Source organism: Rousettus aegyptiacus, unplaced genomic scaffold (genome assembly GCF_014176215.1).
Source record: "Rousettus aegyptiacus isolate mRouAeg1 unplaced genomic scaffold, mRouAeg1.p scaffold_m13_p_9, whole genome shotgun sequence".
Taxonomy (NCBI): domain Eukaryota; kingdom Metazoa; phylum Chordata; class Mammalia; order Chiroptera; family Pteropodidae; genus Rousettus; species Rousettus aegyptiacus.
The window spans coordinates 24697737-24720130 of NW_023416312.1; the positions used below are offsets into that span (position 1 = coordinate 24697737).

General features: G+C 35.2%; 1 pseudogene; it reads right to left on the minus strand.

Annotated features, from left to right (window-relative positions):
• Positions 1-1476: 1476 nt before the first annotated feature.
• On the minus strand, positions 1477-22280 carry LOC107516633 (annotated as a pseudogene).
• Between the last annotated feature and the right edge of the window lie 114 nt (positions 22281-22394).

Consider the following 22394-nt stretch of genomic DNA (forward strand, 5'->3'; position numbering starts at 1 on the left):
CTTTATTTTGGTTATTGTAATGGAATTATGGTTTATAGTTCACCTTTATAAAAGGCAGTATATGTAATATTCCAAATATAGATTACTTATTTAATGAGCATCCTTAAATAAAGTAGCAGCTTTCCACAACCTCATGAGAGACATGACCTGCCCAGCTTTGCCTTACCTTGTGACCTAGGCTTATAGAAATGATTTCCATCAAATGTTTTCCTATAGGCATTGCATCGGTCTTTTTGCACAGATAAAATACATAGTTAAAATGATCAGCTGAAAGTTGTTCTTATAAAGTCCTAGGGGGAGTATAAGTTGGTTAATTTTACAAAATTTATCAAAATGACAAATATAATACATAAATCTTTTGACCCATCAATTTTACCTTTAAAGATGTATCCTGCAGTAATATTTGTATACATGTGAAATAATGTATGTACAAGGCTATTTCAAACACCAAAGATTAAAAACAGCCTACATATCCATCAATGGGACACTAGTTACATAAATTATGGTACATCCCTGGAATATCATACAACTGTGAAAAAAAATGGAGAAGCCTTCAGTGATATGGAAAGATATACAAGATATATTGTTAATGGAAAAAAGCAAGGAGCAGAACAATATAGTATTCTGCCATTTAGATAAACATATATATGCACAAACAGAAGAGAAAAATATATGTATAATTATATATATGTACATACACAAAAAGCTAATAAAATTGCTGTGGGGAGGAAAACTGGATATCTGGGAGACAAGGACATGAAGGAGACTTTTCACTATATACTCTTTTATACTTTGAATTTACAATGATATGAATTCACTACTTATTCAAAATGTTTACATGTTTAAAAGTCAATATGTACTTTCGTACTTATATATTTCCTTTTAAAGCACAGTTGTCCATAGATCGTAGAGTAGTCTGACCCCCTTCTCCTCCTTGCTAGCTGAAAAATTTCTACATCAGAGTCACTACTTTGGGGTATGTGTGACCCTGCCGGTAGCCCACCTCTTCCCACAATTCCAGCCATTTTGATCCACATCCAGGCTCAGCCTGACCCCGGCCCTAGGACCAAACACCGCCGTTAGATAAGAAGGCTACAGAAGACTCCTCAGTGCCATGCTGAGACCCGGCATTGAGTTGATTCAACTGTTATTTTACTCTTATGTGAGGACCAGCAAAGGGATGTTCGCATTGTTCCTGACATGTAGTCACCTTCCTTGTCCTGAGTGTCCAACTCTTGGCTTTCGTAATTTGCCCCCCATAGGACTGGGTCCTGTCAGGCTTTTGTCAGTCCTTGTCTTAGGGACTGCAGTCCTTGCATCTGCTGGCAGATGTCTCTTAAACAGAATCCCTTTCTGTGTGCCCACTTCAGTCTCTGAACATTGCCTTCCCCTGGAATTTCAATCGCCAAGTTCTGCCCTCTTATTGAGAGGCCCCATTCCTCTGTTCCCATGTTTACTCCTCCAATTCTGACCATTTTATTTGTTGTTCCCTGTCAACCCTTTAAAACAACAACAACTGATAGTCAATTTATTAAAAAGGCTGATGTAAGCATCTACAATCGTGACTTCAACCTCGACTACTGGTTCAATACTGATGGAAGTAATCTGCTTAACAACCTCAGAAAGACTGTGCAAGTCAATGAGACGCTTGTGGATCCTCATTAAAACCTTCCCCACTGGGAGTTTTTCTTGCAGTGATTCTCAGAGTCATGGTAGACATCTGAACTGGTCCTTTGCACTTTGATATTCTTATCCTTTGCACCTCTGATCAAATCAGCACACACCTTCTTCAAAGATTTTATGTTGCGTTGGTCAGAGTAATTCTAATTCGGTAAATCGCTACCTCTGGTTCCACAGGTGTCTTTCCGATATCTTTAAAAACTGTGCTGCGGTGCGGCTTCCTGACCGACTTTTTCCTCCCTGAGAGAGGGCATAGTGGTGAGTGAGTCAGGAGCAATAGCGAGCTGCACGAAGCTCAAATAAAGTTGCTACCGCGTCTTCCTCAAAGAGAAACTCTTTAACATTAATACCATGATTACTTCCATACTGTGTTAAACCCATTGGAATGAATTTTGTCTTTGTGCCTGGAGCTAGGGCAGAAGGTCCAAGGTGCAGTCCATGCCCTCCCAGTTTGTCCCATCCTATTGCCCAAAACCAGACAAGCTAGACACCCAGAGCAAGTTCACTGTTTAAAATGTACATCCCATTGGAGGGTCTTCTATGCCTCCTCTGAAATTTTGTCTGCTTGAAATTTTGTTTAAATATCTATAATCTCTCAGTTACTCATTGGCAGCATACACATTGAATGGAGGCTTAAGATTTAAATTTTAAAGACGATACCAAGAAATCGATTAACTCATCATCGCAAGAGATTAGCAGAAGCCATGGAAGACATTACAGTGGCTTAGAATAGTGGTTTTCAAACTTCAGTGTGCACCAGCAGGGAGGGCTTGTTAAAGTTGGGACCCCACCTCCAGAGGTTCCGATTCGATGTGTCTGGAGTGGGGCCGAGAATTTGAACTTTTAAAAAGTTCCCAGATGGTGATGATGCTGCTAGTTTAGGTATAAATAGGTTAAGATTAGAAAACTGTGGCATAGAGGGATTATGCAACTTACCCAAGGTCACATAGCTAATTGGAATCCCAGGTAGTGGAACCAGAATTTTGACTCCAGGTATTTTACTCCAGAACCATCATGACATCATTATGGGTTTTTTTAGTAATAAACCAACAAACAAACTTAAAATCTAAAATAAAAATGACCATTTTAGAATGATCATTGTGATTTAGCATTATTAAATGTATTTTTTGGCAACATTTATTTTTCAGCAGCCTGACATTCTCTACTAAGTGCTATTACTATTAACCACTAAACATGTTTCCTCAGAGTTTTAATTATTTTGAATTTAGAAGAAAAATATTTATTGAGCATCCAATATGGTCATCAGGGATAGTAATTGTCAAAAATGTAATTAGTTAAAAATTCAATTCAGAAAATCCTCTGCTCCACTCAGCAAAATAACAAATAAAAAATTTTTCTAGTTGAATTTTTACTATTTTAACGCAAAAGCATAATTTTATTGGCAATGATTCTGTTGAACTTAAGATGTTACTTGGCATCTTTTCTGCATTTTTCACAGGGGAATCTTTATGCATTTGAAAAATTTTGAGTAAGAAATGCAAACAATTCAGCAGTTGTCTTTACCCTTAAAATCATGTGTCTAACTAGGTACTTACTCTATCAATTACATGATTAAAAACAAAGAACTATAATTCTTTCCCCTAAAAAAAGTACCAAAATTATGGTGCTATTATATAAGCAGAACAAAAACTTTTAAAGTATCACTAAATTTTGCTAACATGTGACCAAAAGACTCATCCATGAAGATAACATAACAAATATATAATTATCACTTATGTTTTAAAACAATCCTTTATCTATTGATATATATATATATAAATTTTAAAATACATAATTCCAACTGACTTCCTCATACTTGCAGCTAAGAATTGGCCAATTATTAATCCACCTCTGCCACAGTGCTTTATCTTTACCTTGCCAACAAAGGTTTCAGGATCCTTTAGACTGAAAGGCCATAAAGCTTAGAAAGTATTGGGAAAGGTTCTTGACATACCAGTGAACCATAGGTAGGCTCTCTGTGCATATGCAAACTTTGTTCCATTCCAAAAAGGGGCGGCAGCAACAAATATAACAACTATGCTCTTTCATGAAATGCAGATTCTGAATTATTTAAGATAATTTTTCCAATAAAATGATCTATTGTGACACCAATTATACATTTATGTTCATATGTTTTGTTATACTATATAATTTAGTCTAGTATGCTTAGATTAGACCCAAACAAAACTACAAAACAAACAATGATTTATTACTAAATAGACCATTGGAATAGAGATTAAATAATTTTTTATCAATGTATAATTGACATACAATATCCTATCAGTTTCATGTGTTCATCATAGTGATTTGATATTTATATACATTATAAATCATCCTCACAGCAAGTCTAGTTACCAAATTAAATCATTTAGTGCATTTGTAAAATTTTACCCTCATTGTTGTTCAGGGCACCAAGCTGCAAAGTAAAATTTGAGGGTCAGTACTATAATACAGTAGGCAGAATTCTAGACATTTCAGAAATCTGCGTTGAAGTCCTGCATACATAGAGTGGAACTTTACATGGCTGGGCAAAGAACAACTTCTGTAGAAAGAACTACCAGGAAGTTGTGTTCAGTCAATTCCCAGAGTTCACACAGGACCAAGTATCTTCAAGTTCTTACCAGACTGAGTAGAGAAACTTTAATCCCAGAAATGTCATATTTTAGGAGTGCAGCTAATCTAGCCCTAAAGGAAAGGCTGTTCTAGACCCACCTTGAAAAATCTTAAGAGGAACTCTTAAAGAGATCAAGCTGACTTACATATAGCCTAACTGCCTACCAGTACAAAGTCCAAAAGTATTTAAAATAATATGGCAAATTCTAGGACTCACCTATGTATAATTTATAATGCCTGATAGCCGATCAGAAATTAGCATGCAAAGAAACAGATAATATGACCCATAAGGAGAAAAATAGAAACAGACACAGAAATTATAGAATGATGGGGTTAACAGACAAGGAAGATAAAACAGCTATTACAAATATTCTCAAAATAGGAAGTGTAGTAAAAGAATGAAAATAGAAATGGAAAATATGGGGGGAAAGAGCCAAAATGAAATTCTAGGTATGGAAAACACAATAGTTCGATTTATAATTTCACTGGATGGAATTAATAGATTAGAAACCACAGAAGAAAAGACCAGAGAACTTGAAGACATAGCAACAGAAACTATCCAAAATGAAACACAAAGAGAAAAATGGCTAAAAAACAATACATAGAGCCTAAGTGATCTACAGGAAAATATCAAGTGGTTCAACATAAGTGCAATTGGAATCCCAGGAGAGAAGAAAGAGGGAACACAAAAATATTTAAAGAAATAAAGACCAAAATTTTTCTAAAATAGATATTTAAAATCCAATAAATCTTAGTAGGTGAATGGATAAATAAAATGCAGTATATCCAGACAACGTACTGTTATTCAGTGCTAAAAAGAAATGACTTATCAAATCATGAAAAGACATGGTAGAATCTTAAATGCATATTACTAAATGAAATCTGAGAATACTACATATTGTATGATGCTAACTATAGACATTGTGGAAAAGGAAAATTTCAAAGACAGTGCCAAGCAGGGGTGGGAGATGGTGGGGATAAATAGGCAAAGCACGGAGGATTTTTAGGGCAGTGATAATACTTAGTGTGATATTATAATGATGGATATGTCATTATACATTTGTCCAAACCCATTGAATGTGCAAAGCCTAGAGTGAACTCTAATGTAAACTATAAACTTTGGATGATTATGATGTATCAATATAGATTCATCCTGGTTAAAAAAAAAAAAAAGAGTACCATTCTTGTGAGAGATGATGATAATAGGAGAGGCTATGCACATTTGGAGGCAAGGGAAATATGGAAAATCTCTGTACCTTCCTCTCAATTTTGCTGTAAACCTAAAACATCTCTTAAAAAATAACATTTTTTTCAAATCTTGTAAACACACAGATCTCAACTGCATTACAAACCCCAAACGTGATAAACAGAAAGAAAACATATCAAGACACATTGAAATCAAATTGTTAAAAACACGGCGATAAAGAGGAAAGCTTGGCAATTCTCCAAAAGGAGACTGTCTACTTCAGAAGAGCCTAGACTTCAAAGAATTCCATCCCAGGCACCAAACATCTAAATGAAACGCCTCCAGCTGATTCTTTTCCCCAACTGTTCAAGTCATCCCCAGACATTTCAGTCTTCCAGTTGAGGCCCCAGACATCATATAACAGAGACAAACCAATCCCACTATGTCCTTTGTGAATTTCTTTGTGAACTATAATAAAATACTAGTTGTTTTATGCCATTAAGTTTGGGTTGGTTTGTTATATAGCAATAATAACCAAAATAGATAATACCTACATTAATAAGAAAAGGATGGATAATTATGAATCTGATTTGAAAGCAAACACATACATAACACACATACTCACTCACGTAAGAAACCAACCAGTAAATCTTTGTATAGATTTCTCCCATTCATGATATTACCTCTTAGAGAATGAATTTTCCACAAAATTTCAGCACTTAACATCAAAAATACTCAGACCTCTAGAGAGTTGCTACTGTGAGTCATCATGATGCAGTCTGGGTAGAACTGGCAAAGACTCTGCCTTTTATTTTTATGAAAAGGGATATGTTTATTTCAGAAATGCAGGATTGGTGTGCAATTTGGAAATAAATGCTATTCACTGTATTAACAGAATAAAATAAAAAATTATGAGTATCACAAAATGCATTAAAAGCATTTTAATATAACATCTATTCAAGAAAAAAAAAAATTCTTAGAAAGCTCCAAATAGAAATGGGCTTCCTTAAAGTAGCATGTATTGAAACCCTACAACAGACATCATGTACAATCATAAAATGATAAAACATCATATATAATGATGAAAACTGAAACAAGACAAGAATGTCCACTCTCACTATTCGATCACCATTGTAATGTAGCCAGAATAATAAAGCAAAAAACAATAAATAAGAACGCATCACATCTAGCAAGGAAGAACTAAAATTGTCACTATTTATTAGCAGTATGACTGTGCGTATGGAGAATTGTATATGTGGAAAGTCAGCAAGGTGGAGCATAAAATGTCAAAACACAAAATCAGTTTCATTTTTACATACCATCAAAAAATAATTAGAAGTTTTTTCCTCCCTGGCTGCTTGATTGGTGGCCATCATTATAAACAACACAGTAACTGTCTGGACCAAGATTGTTCATGACCAATAGACTACTTCAATGGAAACAAATAGTCATCAACATCCTTCACCCTGGGTGAACAGTATCTAAGACAGAGATTCAGGACAAACTAGCCAAAATGTACAAGACCACACCAGATGCCATCTTTGTATTTGGATTTGGAACCCATTTTGGTGGTGGCAAGACAATGGCTTTGGCATGATTTATGATTCCTTCGATTATGCAAAGAAAAATGAACTCAAATACAGACTTTCAAGACATGACTTCAAGAAAATAGCTGAAGGAACGCAAGAACAAAATGAAAAAAGTTGGGACTGCGAATGCCAGTGTTGGTGCTGGCAAAAAATGATGTGGATATTGGACAACAGAAAAAGTAAAGATTCCTCAGTGACTTTCTCTGTGGTCATTGAGCAGATTTCATGAGAGGATTAATAAACTAAGATCTTTTAAAAAATAATTAGTAAATGAAACTTTAAGAGAAATCATTTATATTAGCATCAAAAATACTAAATAAAGAAAATAAATCTACCATAGTTGTGCAAAGATTCTACAGAGAAAGCTATTAAATACTATTAATATCTTTAATAGAAATGCATGGAAACCTAGATTGGATCATTTAAGATTGCAAAGATTATAATTTTCCACAAATCAGCAAAACCTAAGCTACATATTCTGTCTATAAGGGAAGATTGACTAGCTTATTCCTTTTTCCTAATATTGATTTTAATATTCAAAATGACCAAGGCCATTATTGAGAATATTAATATATTTTCATGTTGAAATGATTAAAATATTTATTTTTTTGTTTAATTAATTAATTTTTATGGTGATATTGGTTAATGAAATCCAATAAGTTTCAGCTGTACGCTTTAACAGTAACGCATATATGTATTTACACTGTGTGTTCACCTCCCATAGTTAAGATTTCTTTCTGTCACCACATATTTGACCCCCTTTACCCTGTCTACCTACTCCCAACCCCCTACCCTCTGGTAACCACTAGTCTATTGTCCATGTCCATGAGTCTCTGTTTGTTTGTCCTATTCATTTGTTGCTTTTAGGTTTATATCCCACATATAAGTGATATCATATGATTTCCAACTTTTTCTGTCTGGCTTATTTCGCTTAGCATGATTATCTCGAGGTCCATCCATGTTGTCGCAAATGACAGTATTTCGTCTCTTCATATGGCTGAGTAATATTCCATTGTATATATGTACCAAAGCTTCTTTAGCCAATCATCTATCATAGGACACTTTGGTTGCTTCCACATCCTAGCAACTGTGCATAATGCTGCTAGGAACATCGGTGTGCAAATATCTTTTCAGATATGAATTTTCAAGTCTTTGGGGTAAATACCCAGTTGAGGGATTGCTGAATCATATGGTAGATCAATTCTTAGTTTTTTGAGAACCTCCATACTGTTTTCCATAGTGGCTGTACTAATTTGCAGTCCCACCAACAGTGTATGAGGGTTCCTATTTCTCCACATCCTCTCCAGCATTTGTTATTCCTTGTTCTGTTGATTATAGCTATTCTAAAGGTGTGAAATGGTATCTCATTGTGGTTTTGATTTGCATTTCCCTAATAGCTAGTGATGTTGAGCATCTTTTCATATATTTGTTGGCCATTTGTATGTCCTCTAGGGAGAAGTGTCTGTTCGGGTCCTCTATTCATTTTTTGATTAGATCATTTGTTTTTTTTGTTGTTGTTATTGAGTTGTATGAGTTCTTTATATATTTTAGACGCCACTCTGCCCGACTTCAAATTATACTACAAAGCGACAGTAATCAAAACAGTATGGTATTGGCAGAAAAACAGACACATGGACCAGTGGAACAGAATTGCCAGTCCAGAAGTAAACCCATATTTATGTGGGCAAATAATTTTTGACAAAAAAAAAAAAAAACATACAGTGGAGAAAGGAAAGCCTCTTCAATAAATGGTGCTGGGAAAACTGCAAAGCCACCTGCAAAAGAATGAAACTAGACTATTGTCTATCACCGCATACCAAAATTAACTCAAAATGGATTAAGGACCTGAATATAAGACCTGAAACAATAAAATGTATAGAAGAAAACATAAGAACTAAACTCAAGGACCTTGGACTTAAAGAGGATTTTATGAATTTGACCACAGAGGCAAGGGAAATAAAAGATAAAATAAATGAATGGGACTACATCAAAGAGACAACCATCTGAATGGGAAAATATATTTGTAAGCAATGCCGCCGATAAGGGTCTAACATCTAAAATGATATTTAGAATAATAAATGATGTGTAATGCACAAATAGCCCCCAACACCTTTTTTCTTTTTTAAAAATACAGAAATTACAAACTGTAATGGAAACTCTTCAGAGGTATTCTTCTGGGAGACTCAGGGTTGCGGGGCCAGAAACACAGAGCCAGCAGGTCTTATGAGGTGGTGATCTTACTATGACTCAGAAACTCACCATGTACCTAGAAGGATACAGAACTCCCACCCAAAATAAATTGAAAGAGAAGTTGAACTACTCTGGAACTCAATATTCATTTTCATCCTAATTGTTCAAAACTAAAGATGCCTGTTAAAATGGGTATTTATATTCTGGAGAGGAGAGTTTGCCAAAGTTGTCTGATTTTGAACCCAAATATTGCTTAAGCATTTAGTGCACAGCTCCAAATGTATCGAGTTTACTTCTCTCTCTTGCCAAAGTTGCATCATGCCCTTTTCAAGCCACCTTAATTCCATTTTTTCAGCAGTATACGTCACACACAAAGAAGTGCTTTTGGGTTTTATAATCAGAATGCAAAGGTACCATCAAGCTCCTATGGTGCTAAATGTTAGCCTAGCCCAAGCCTTTACAAGGAGCCCCTTCCAATGTGATAGGTTGGCCTGCGGGAGGAGAGCCTTTCTTAAGTATCAGTTCACCAACTCACCATAACTCCCAATGCAAAGCTCCACAGAGGAGCTTGTCAGGTTCCTCTCCCTGTCCCCACCTCAGTGTACCCCAAAGCAGTAGGATGCACTATATTTCCATAGGCAAAAGGGTCTAAGATAGCTCCGAAATAACCCTAACATAGAGATGGAGAAACCTCCACTCCCTCCCTGCACCCACATACCCCTATCAGCCTCTCATTTGCCACTGGAATAACTTTTTCTCTGCCTTCCTGTGGGTTGCTTGAACATTGTTTCGAATTTCATTTAGATATTTCTAGTGTTCTTTAGGTATATCTCTTTATCTAGCATTTTTGGTGGTTGCTCCAAGTATTACAGATGGTCCTCAAATGATGGTTCAACTTATGATTTTTTGACTATATGATAATGAGAAGCATATTCTACTGAATATATATTCAATAGAAATCATACTTCAAATTTTGAATCTTGATCCTTTTCTGGGCTAGCAATATGTGGTAAGATACTTTCTTGTGATGCTGGGGAGCAGCAGCGAGCCACAGCTCCCAGTCAGGCACCTGATCACAAGGGTAGACAACCAATACTCTACAGTATACTGTGTTGCCAGGGTTTTTTGGATATTGTGTACTGAGTACATTTAAGGTAGGTTAGACTAAGCTATGGTGTACTAAATGCATTTTCAACATATGATGGGTTTATTAGAACAGACCCCATCATAAACTGAAGAGCATCTGTACATTATACATACATAATTATTAGTCTATTGCTGTCATTTTATCAATTGAGTGAAGTATAGAAATTGTACTTCCTTTTATGAATGTACCTTCCATTTATAATATAATTGTCTTAAATATTTCCTCTACATTCATTGAGAACTCTATAGATCAATGTTGAAATTTTTGCTTCAAGCATCAAACATGATTTAGAAAATTCAAGAAGAGAATGAAGGTCTATTGTATTTACCCATTTTTTTGCTTTGTCATTTTTTCTTCCTTTCTGATGGGCCATTATTTCTTCTTTTATCATTTTATTTCTATTTAGAGAACTTCCTTTAGCCATTCATAAGGGTAGGTTTACTGACAACAAATTCTTTTAGTTTTTGTCATCAGAGAATGTCTTGATTTCTCCTTCACCCCTGAAGGATATTTTTGCTAGCTATACAATTTTGTGTTGACAGTTCTACCCTCTCAGCACTTGAAAATGCTGTGCCATTTCCTTCTGACCTCCATGGTTTCTGATTCAAAGAAATCTGCTATCATTCAAATTGTTTTTCCTCTATAGGTGGTGTTCTTCTCTGTGGCTGCTTTCAAGATATTTTTCTTGTCTTAAATTTTCAGAAGTTTGACTATGATGAGCCTTGGTATGGATTTCTTTAGGTTTATCCTATTTGGGGTTTGCTAAGCTTTTTGAATATGTGGGTTTATGTCCTTTGCCAAATGTTGAAGATTTTTAGCCATTATTTCTTTGAATACTATTTCAGCTCTGCCTTTTTACGCCTCTCCTTCTGAGACACCATGATCTGAATACAATTTTTTTCTTATCAACTTACATGTCTCTGAAGCTCTGTTCACTTTTTTAAGTCTATTTTCTCTCTGTTGTTCAGATTGGGTAATTCTATTCTGTCCTCAAATTCTCTGATTCTTTCATCTGTCCTCTATAATTTGTTGTTGAATCTGTGCATTAATTTTTTTATTTCAGTTATTGCAATTTTAATTCTAAAATTTCCATTTGGTTCTTATATCTTAGATTTCTTTGTTGAGACCTTTTTTTAGAAAATTTTGCAATCGTGTTTGTAATTGTTCATTGAAGCACTTTTACAACAATTGCTTTAAAATCCTTATCAAATAATTCTAACAATTCTGTCTTCTTGGTTGTCTTTTCCCATTCAAATTGAGATCTTCTTCGTTCTTGGTAAAGCAAATGATATCTATTCCAACAAGGACATTTGATGTTATGTTATATGATTCCAAATATTATTTAAACCTGTGTTTTAGCAGACTTCCTCTAAAGCTGCTCAGACAGGGGAAGCGAGTATACTGTCCCACTACTGCCAGATGGAGGTGAAAGTCCAAGTTCTCCATGGGGCATTTGTTGACATGCGTTTGAGGGTGTGCTCCTTGTTACTGCCAGGCAGGGATGGGAATTCAGGCTTCCTACTAGGCCTCCACTGACAAAGCCCTGGCTGAGAGAGTTAAAGGTTCTTCATTGCTTCTTTCACTGACACCATGGTAAGGGTAGCCTCATAATCACTGAGCAGTGGTGGAAGTCCTAATCCTCCACTAGGTCTCCTCTGACACCACTGAAAAGGAGGGGGAAAGGCATCTTGTTACTGTCTGGTGAGGGTGGAAGCCCAGGCTCCCCACGTGGTTTCCAGTGGCACCAAAGGGTGGAGGGCTCTTTACTACCCAGCAAGGATATAAGTCCTGCCTTCTCACTCAGCCTTCTCTGATACCACCTAGGTTGGGGTGGGGGGTAGGGATGCTTTGGGGCACTTACTTATAGTCTCGCAAGTATGGAAGGCTGGCTTCTCTACTTGTCCTTTGGTGGCAAAGTGGGGCCACAGTTTTTTTGTGTGTGTGTGTGATATTTGGAAAGGGTAGAATGATTATTGTCTAAAAGGTTTCTGTCTTGATAGTTTGCCCTTTTCCTGCTCTATGCCTGTTGTTGTCTCTGGATTGCTGGCTTCTCCAGCACCCAGTCAGGGAGATGTCAGACAAAAAGAAAACTTCAGGAATTTACCACCATGTTGTTGCTTGGGTCCTGAGACCTCTAATGGATGTACCTTTTTCTCTCCACTCTCCAGAATTTTCTTATGTTTATTTTACATATAAAGTGTAGGGGGAAATACATTTATTCCATCTTCCCAGAAATGGAAGTCTCGAAGGTCACCTTTTGATGTTTAGCCACAGCCAGAAAACGATTGCTCCACTGCTCTATATTTGGGTTTGGTGGGCCTTTTCTATTGTAAAAGAATCCATGTGTGAGTGGGGAACAGACTTAGAAAATAAATTACTGGATTAAAAAAATCTTGAAAAGGTAAGCCCCTGCCAAAATTTTTTGTCTCCTTGCTGTCAAGATTATGTAAAACAACACAGATCCAGTTTTAGGGGTTGATGAACTCAAGTCTGGAGGTTTCTGTGCATGTTTTTATTAAGGTATAATTGATGTACAAAAATCCACACATATTTAAAATGTACAATTTGAAAACTATAGTTTTATATGTAAGTATGTATATTTATATTAATTACATATTATTTTTCATATCCACAAAATCATCACTCTATTAATATAGTGATCATATCTATCACTCTCAAAATTTTCCTGGTGTCCCTTTATAATCCTTCCTCCAGCCCTATCCCACCACACCCCTGACCAAGGCAATTACTGATATGCTTTCAGTCACTATAGGTTATTTTGCAATTTTTAGAATTATACAGAAATAGAATCACACAGTATATACTCATTATTGTCTGGCTTCTTTCTCACAGCATAATTAGTTTGGGATTCATCCATGTTGTTGCATGTATCAATCATTCATCCCTTTTGATGTTGAGTGCTGTTCCACCGTATAGATACCCCACAATTCATTTATCTCGGCACCTATTGATGAACATCTGGGTTATTTCTAATTTGGGACTATTACGGATAAAGCTGTTACAAACATTAACATACAAGTCTTTGCATGGATATATGCTTTTTTTTCTCTTGGGTAAATACATAGGCGCAGAATAGCTGGATCATAAGGTAGGTGTATGTTTAACTTTTAAGAAACTGTCAAGTATTTTACAAAGTGGTTGAGCCATTTTACATTCCACCAGCAACATATGAGAGTTCCAGTTCCTCTGCATCCTTGCCAATGGTTGGTATAGCCAGTCTTTCTAATTCTGCCATTCTAATAGGTGTATAGTGGTTTCTTGTGATTTTAATTTGCATTTCCCTAGATAATAATTATATTAAGCAACTTTTCAAGTGCTTTTTGCCATTCATATATCTTTTGGGGGGAAGTGTTTGTTCAAATCATTTGCCCCAATTTAATTGGTTCGTTTCCTTATTATTGAGGTTTGAGAAATTTTATATATATATATTTAGACACAAATCCCTTATGAAATACATGCTTTATAATAAAAAATAGAATTACCACATTATCCAGCAATTCTACTTCTGGGTGTAGGACAAAAACAATTGAAAGCAGGGACTCAGAGAGATATCTGTACACCCATGTTCATAGCAGCATTATTCACAATAGCCAAAAGATATGAATGAATGGATAAACAATATGGTATATCCATACAATGGAATATTATTTAGCCTTAAAAATGAAAGAAATTCTGACACGTGTTACATGGATGAATCTTGACGACATTATGCTAAGCAAAATTAGCCAGTCACAAAAAGACAAATACTGTATGATTCCACTTGTATTAAGTCCCTAGAGAAATCAAATTCAGAGAAACAGAAAGTAGAATGGTGATTTCCAGGAACCAGGGGGAGGGGAGACTGGGGAGTTGTTCAATGGGTATAGAGTTTCAATTTTGCAAGACAAAAGGAGTTCTGGAGATTGGTTGTACAACTACATGAATGTGGTTTTTTTTGTTGTTTTTTGGGGTTTTGTTTGTTTGTTTGTTTTAATGCCTGGAGCACCTGGTATTCCTAGGTGGTCTCCCATCCAAGTATTAACCAAGCCTGACCCTGTGTAGCTTCTGGTTAAGATGGTAAATTTTATGTTACGTGAATTTTGCCACAATTAAAAATTTTAATATATGTGTGTTTTATAAATACTTTTTTCCCAGTCTGTGGCTTGTTTTTTCATTTTCTTGTGTCTTTCAAAGGACAAAAGTTTTTAATTTTGATAAAGTTCAATTTATCATTTAGGGAAGGGTTATTCTTTTGGTGTTATATCTAAGAAAGTTTCACCTAACTCCAGGTCACATTTTTCTGCCTCTCTGCATACCTGGTAATCTTTGACTGGATGTCAGACATTGTGAATTTTACCTTGTTGGTTAAGGTGCTAGATAGTTTTGTATTCCTATAAACATTCTTAATCTTTGTTCTGGGATGTAGTTCGTCTATGTGAACATAGTTTTATCCTTTTTGGTCTTGTTTTCATGATTTGTTATGTGGGTCTGAACCAATTATCAGTCTAGGGCTAATTATTCCCTATTACTGAGACAAGACCTTCCTGAGTACCTAAGTTTCTTATAGGCAGCATATAGTTGCCTTTTATTGTGGTATTTAAACCATTTAAGTGTAATGTAATTTTTATATGGTTAGGCTTGAGTCTAACATCTTGCTATTTGTTTTCTCTCTGCCCCTGCTCTTTGTTCCCTTTTCCTCTTTTTCTGCTTTTTAAAATTTTCATCTTAATTGAGTATTTTATATGATTCCATTTTATCATATTTGTTGGCTAATAGCAGAAGAGGAAGTCAAAGAGTCAAAACACAAGAACTGATTATGCTATCACTGCCTGAACGATGGAGGAGGCCATGTGTCAAGGAATGTGAGTGGCCTCTAAGAGCTGAGAGTGGCTCCCAGTGGAAAGCTAGCCAGAGAAGTTAAATCTCAGTTCAGCAAGCCCAAGAAACTTAAGGCTGTCAATAAAAATTAACTTGAAAGTGGATTTTCCCCCAGAACTTCCAGACAAGAACTCTGCCTGGCTAACAACTTGATTTTAGCTTGTGACACCCTGAGTGGAGACTTAAGCCATGCTGAGCCTGACTTCTAACTTAGAGGAATAAGAGCTAATAAATTGGTGGTCTTCTAAACTACTAAATTTGTGGTAATTTGTTATGCAGCAATAATAAATAACTACATATATATATATATATTTAACTTTAATAGTTGTTTTAGGGTTTCTAGTACATATATTTAACTTATCAGTCTACTTTTAAGTGATACTACACCACCTAACTTATAGTATAAGAACTTTACAATAGTATACTTTCTTTTCTCTCCTCTTGGCCTTTATGGTATTGTTGCCATGCATTTAACTTTTACATGTGTCATAAACTACATAATACATTATGATTCTCTTTGTTTAAACAGTACATTATCTTTTACAGAGATTTACATAATAAGAAGAAATCTTATATATTTAACCACGTCATTACCTTTCTGGTGCTCTTCATTCTTTTGTGTAGATCTAGATTTCTATCTGGTGTAAGTTTTCTCCTGCCTAAAGCATTTCCTTAAACATTTCTTATACTGCATATGTGCAGGTGATAAATTCCTTTAAGCTTCCATAAGTTTGAAAATGACTTTATATTGCTTTACTTTATGAAAGATATTTATCCTAGGTATAGAATTCTAGTTTTTTTGTGTTTGTTGAGTTTCTAAGATCTGTAGGTTTATGATTTTCATAAAGTTTGGAATATTTTGTCCATTATTTCTTCAAATATTTTTTTTCTGTCCTTTCCCTCTTTCAGGGATGCCAATTATCATATTCTAGACCACTTGAAGTTGTCAAACATGTCATTGATGCTCTTTTGATTATTAAAAATTCCTTTTTCTCTATGTGTTTAATTTTGGATAGTTTCTATTACTCCGTCTTCAAATTCACAATTTTTTCTTCTCCATAATCATAAAAGGCACCTACAAAAACCAACCAACAAACAAACAAACAAAACCCTACAGCTAACAATACAGTTAATGGTGAAATACTGAACATTTTCTCCTTAAAAGCAGAAACAAAATAAAAATGTCACTCTCAGCACTTCTATTCAATATCATATTTGAAGTCTGACCCAGTACAAAGCAAGAAAAATAAAAGGTATACAGACCAGAAAGGAAACAGTAAAACTCTATTTGTAGATGACATGATTGTTTATTTAGAAAACCTTAAGAAATACACACGACTACTACCTAATTTTCCTAAGTCACAGAATACAAATACAAACAATTGCAAAATAAAATTAAAAATAAATTTCATGTATAATGTCATCAAAAAACATAAAATACTTAGGAATAAATTTAACATATGCAAGACCTCTGTGCTAGAAAATATTTTTGAGAGAAAAAAAAAACTAAATGAGGAGACAGATCATGTCCATGAATTGGAAGACTCAATATTGTTAATCTGTCAATTCTCCCTAAATCGATCTATAGATTCAATGCAATTTATATACATATACAAGCAGTTATTTTTGTAGATATTGAAAATCTAGTTCTAAAGTGTATATGGAAATATAAAGAACCTGTAATAGTCAAAGAATTTGAAAGGGAAGAACAAAGTTTGAGGACTTATACTACCTGGCTTCTGTGTTAATCAAGAGACTATGGCACATAAATTGACAAATAGAATAGACAGCTAGAAATAGATCCACACTTATATACTCATTTGATTTTTTACAAAAGCACCAAAGCAATTCAGTAGGGAAAAAAGAGTTTATGCAACACATGATGCTATAATAACTGGCTCTCCATATGAAAACATATGAATCTCTACCTCACAGCATTCACAAAAGTTAATTTGAGATGGATCATACACCTAAATGCAAGTTGTAAAACCATGTATTTTTTAAAGGTAATCTCACAAGAATATCCTCCTGATTTAGGATAAAGTTGGTTTAGCAGATCACAGAAAGCAGTACCATGAAAGAAAACAATGATAAATTAGATGATATCAAAATTAAAAACTCTGCTTATCTAAGACACCATTAAGAATATTTAAAAGCAAACTATATACTGGGAAAAAATATTAAAAGAACATATATCTGACAAAGGACTGCTATGCAAGAAATATGAAGAATTCTATAACTCAGTAATAAAAAGACAAACAACTGAACTTAAAATGGGCAAAAGATTTGAACAGATACTTCTCAAAAGAAAATAAACATATGGACAACAATCACATGAAAAAGTGATCAAGGTCATTAGTCATCAGAGAAATACAAATTAAAGCCACAATGAAATACCTCTATACACCCGTTAGAATGGCTAAATTAAAATGACTGATGGCCCAAAATGTTGGTGAGGATGTAGAACAACTGGAATTCTCAAATCCCATTGGTGAAAATGCAGAATTGTACAAAAACTTTAGGAAAAGATCTGGCACATATATATCAGCTTCTTTCTTTTTAACTTCTATCTACTACCCCATAGAGTGTGGCGTAGTTTTTCCAATCCCCAGCAGAATTTAGGTTGCTTAAACTTTCTTGCTATTAGAAATTATTCTCTAAAAAACATGAGACAAATTACTCATAGAAAGGCTGATTTTAAAAAATATTATATATCAATGCCTGATTACTCACACTCTTACCAACACTGAATATTATCAACCTTTTTCATTGTTGTCTACCAATGGGTGAAAAATGTTTTGCATTTTCTCGAGAGTTGTTGAGGTTGTGAGTTTCTTAATATTTTATTGGCCATGTATGGTCTTTCTTTTATGAATTGCCTTTTCATATTCTTTGCTCCCTTTTCTATTGGGTTTGTCTTTTTCTAGTTGATTCTTTATATATTCTGGATACAGTCCTTTGTCAGTTATCATGTTGAAAATATAAAAAAACTGTCTCCTAGTGTGTGGTTTATGGTTTCACTGTCATTGTAGTGTCCTTTGATTAACATAAGTTTTAATTTAAGTATATTCAAATGTATAAGCCTTTCTTTATGGTTTGCACTTTTTGTTTTATTTAAAATTTTCTCCATTATCACAAGATCATAAAGATACTTTTATATTATTTCCTAAAAGGTATTCTAAGTATTTTCCTCTGCAGATATATAATCTGTATAAGAAAAAAGAATGACATCATGTATGCTGTCTTATGACCTGTTGTTTTGTTATTTAGCAATATGTTTTGAACATCTTTTCATGTGAATATGTCACTAGTGTTGTGGGTAGGGTTTCCCAGGAAACAGACTCAGGCAGAGATTCGTTTGCAGGAAGTTTATTAGGTAGTGTTTTCAGCATCAACATCTATAGGGGAAGGAAATAAAGTAAGATTAGACAGGAGGGCAAGCTGGGAAATGGCGCAGAAGCAACAAGGGCTTTAATTTTGTAGCTTAGAGGACCCTGTAACGTCCCAAAATAAAGAAAGCAAGCTGGGTCTTTCTACTCCCATGTTGTTAGATGTGGGCTGTCCCCTGGGAAGGGGGCATGACATTGGACAAGGCAGCTGACTTCAACGGAGTATAATTCCTGGAGTTAGCTGGCAGATGAAGGCTGTCAGCCTGAAGCACTCCCAATAGCTGAGACTCCTGAAGGTGTATCTGAGCACCACATTGTAAAATCCACTGTAGCTAGCTAGCAACATTTGACCCTTGTTTAAGAAACAAGAGTCAGTCTCACTTAACAGGTCTGCAGTAGGTGGCTGCTGGTACCAACAGTATCTGTTCTATTCGAAGGCAAAAACATTCCCAGAAGTCCCCAGTAGACTTCCCCTTTTATGTAATTGGCCAGAACTGGACCAGAGGTCCATCTCTAGGTACAGGAGAAGCTGGAAAAGTGGGATCAAGATTCTCATGATTTTGTGCCTGGAGCAGTGAACACTGCTGCCCTGAGCAATCTCTGGGTTTTGTTAGGCTAGAAGAAAAGGAGAAAGGATATTAGACATGAGATTAACAAACCTGGCCACAAATAGACCTCTACAGGATTATTTTGAATAACTACATATGGATATAATTTACTGACACAGTCTCCTATCGCAGGATATTTGGTTGTTTTCCAGCTTTTTGCTATTATCCACTGTGCTGCAATAAACATAGTTGTAATTTTTCTCTGCCCATATCCTCAATTATTTCTTCAGGATGAAATGTTATATATGTAATCGCTAGGCACAGGGAATGTACCTTTTAAAGAATTTTGATGCAGATTGCCAGGATGTACCTTAAATAGGGTCTAAAAATTTGTTCTACCTGAGCAGTGAACAAAGAAGGCTATCCTTACTGACACTGGATATTAATATTCTTGTTAATTTTCATCAGTTTTGTAATCTTTAAAAAGTACCTAGTTTTAATTTGTATTCTGTATTGATTTTTATTGGCCACATTTGCCAATTTTTGCATCGTGGTCCCCCCCAAAATGTGCTTTGGAATGTTTTAGCTTTCTGGAAAGTACTGAGGTATAATCAGTGTTTTGTTATTTAGCTGTGAGAGTTAATTTCAGCAGGTCTCAGTTGTTTTGCTGGCCAAGGCATGAAACTGATTAATAATGTTTCCTTCTAAGCCTGGGTCCAAGGAATTTCAGAGCCTTTCAACAGGGTTTGTTAGAATTGCTTACTGTTAAAAATGAGACTGAAGATTTGCAGGTGGTCTTGGTGTTACCAATCCCCACCCCCACCTCCAAACCCAGAGGGCTCTGGTTACATTTCAGGCTGGGTGTTAAGAATACCTAAACATACTATATTCATAATTACTATTTGCAGTAGCAAAAGTACTTTGTAACATGAATTTTTTATGACCTTTAAATTGCATTCTGTAAAAGTGCCAAAAATATTTTTAAAATATCACTTAGAAAGGAAAAAGGAGAAAAAATCATTTTGCTAATTAATCTGATGAAGAATGATGACGTGAATTTAGAAACATATCATAGCTATGTTATTGGGAAACATGGCAGTGCTGTTTTCAAAACATTTGCTTAATATGTTGTTCATGAATAATAGATCTCTAACTCCAGTTTATATTTTCTTAGTGAAAAGGGGTTAACAGCTATTATCATGGTAAAAAAAATTCATAGTGCTACAAATCCAACAAAATAACTTAAATATTTTACTATCTCTATATGAATATATTATTCTAAAAATGGCTGGAATAATTTTTACTGAATTTCAGATGACTCTTGTATAATCATTATTGCACTTCATAATTTTTGCACACATAGTCTTGCATGTAAGTACTAAATATTTACTAGCTCAGAAAAATATTCCATAATTTCACATTCACTTAACTTTGAAGATATAGAAGAATAAATTTAAATAGTCAAAAATCATATTTGATGTAGTTTCTAAATTAGTAAGTTATCTTTGAAATGGAGAATAATAAAGAAAACTAACAGTACTAAAGAATGATGTGAAAGTACATGGCCCCTACAAGAATATACTTAGGTATACTGTCAAAATAATAAAGATGGAAAAGAATTGGACTACCCATTTCAGATAAGAATACAGAGAAAACGAGCACTCTATAGATGGAAATGTAATGCCGTATAGCCCTTTCGTGAACCAACCTAGCAATATATAAACAGCATAAAAATTATTCTAGGTCTTTTGTGGCTCCATTTGAACTTTGGGATTAGTTGTTCTAATTCTGAGAAGAATGTCATTGGTATTTTAATAGGGATTGCATTGAATCTGTATATTATTTTAGGTAATAAGGACACTTTAACAATATTAATCCTTCCAATCCATGAGCAAGATATATACTTCCATTTATTTTTATCTTGTTCATTTTCTTTCTTCAATGTCTTACAGTTTTCAGAGTACCGGACTTTCATACCTTTGGTTACATTTATTCCTAGGTATTTTGTCCCTTAATTTCTTTTTCGTGATCTTTTGTTATTGGTATATAGAAATACAACAGATTTCTACATGTTGATTTTGTATCCTGCAACTTTACTAAAGTTGTTTATTAGTTCTAATAGTTTTTTGGAGGAGTCTTTAGGATTTTCTATATATATTGTCCTGTCATCTGCAAATAATGAGAGTTTTATTTCTTTCTTTCCAATGTGGATCCCTTTTATTTCTTTGTCTTGTCTGATTTTGGGGGCAAAGAGAATGAATATTTTAAAACTTGCATTAGATGTGAAAAACGTCTTCTAAAATGTAATTCCAATTTACAAGCAGTGATACCGTGATTTTCAATAAGGAATGTATATATACATATATATTTGGTCTTCCGTTTCTGGCACAGAGCTCCTAATACCCTTGGAATTTCCTAAGTTACAGAGCAACAAAGGTGTCTTTTGTTATGTTGATGAGGTGACTTTGGAAAAGCACCTTAAGAATGGGGACTCCTAGGCAGTGAAGCCAACCTGGTGTTAAGAGGGTTGGAACTTTCTGTCCCACCCAACTAACCTCTGGGGAGGGAAGAGGGGCTGGAGGTTGAAATCAATCACCGGCGGCCAATGAGTTAATCAATCATGCCTCTGTAATGAAGCCTCCATTAAAACTCCAAAAAGACAGTGTTCGGAGAGCTTCCAGGTTGGTGAACACATGGAGATTTTGGGAGAGAGTGGTGCGCTTCTAGAGGGCATGGAAGCTCCTCGCCCCATCCCCACACCTTGCCTTATGCATCTCTTCCATCCGGCTGTTCCTGAGTCATATTCTTTCATAATAAACCGGTGATCTAGTAAGTAAAATATTTCTCTGAGTTCTGTGAGCTGCTCTAGCAAACTAATCAAACTCGGGTAGAGAATTGCTGGAACTTAGTCGGAATTACAGTTAACAGCCTTGGCTTGTGACTGGGGTCTGAAGTGGGGGTGGAGGGTAGGGGCACTCTTGTAGAAATCGACCCTTAACCTTTGGGATCTGATGCAATATCCAGGTAGATAGTGTCAGAATCTAGTTGAGTTGAATTCATGCTGGTGTCTGAGAACTGCATGATATTGTGTAGTAAGCCTCCCCACTCCCCCACCCCCACTTTAGAATTGGGTTCTAGGAACCCAAAAGAATTCGTGTCAGTGAAATGGGATTT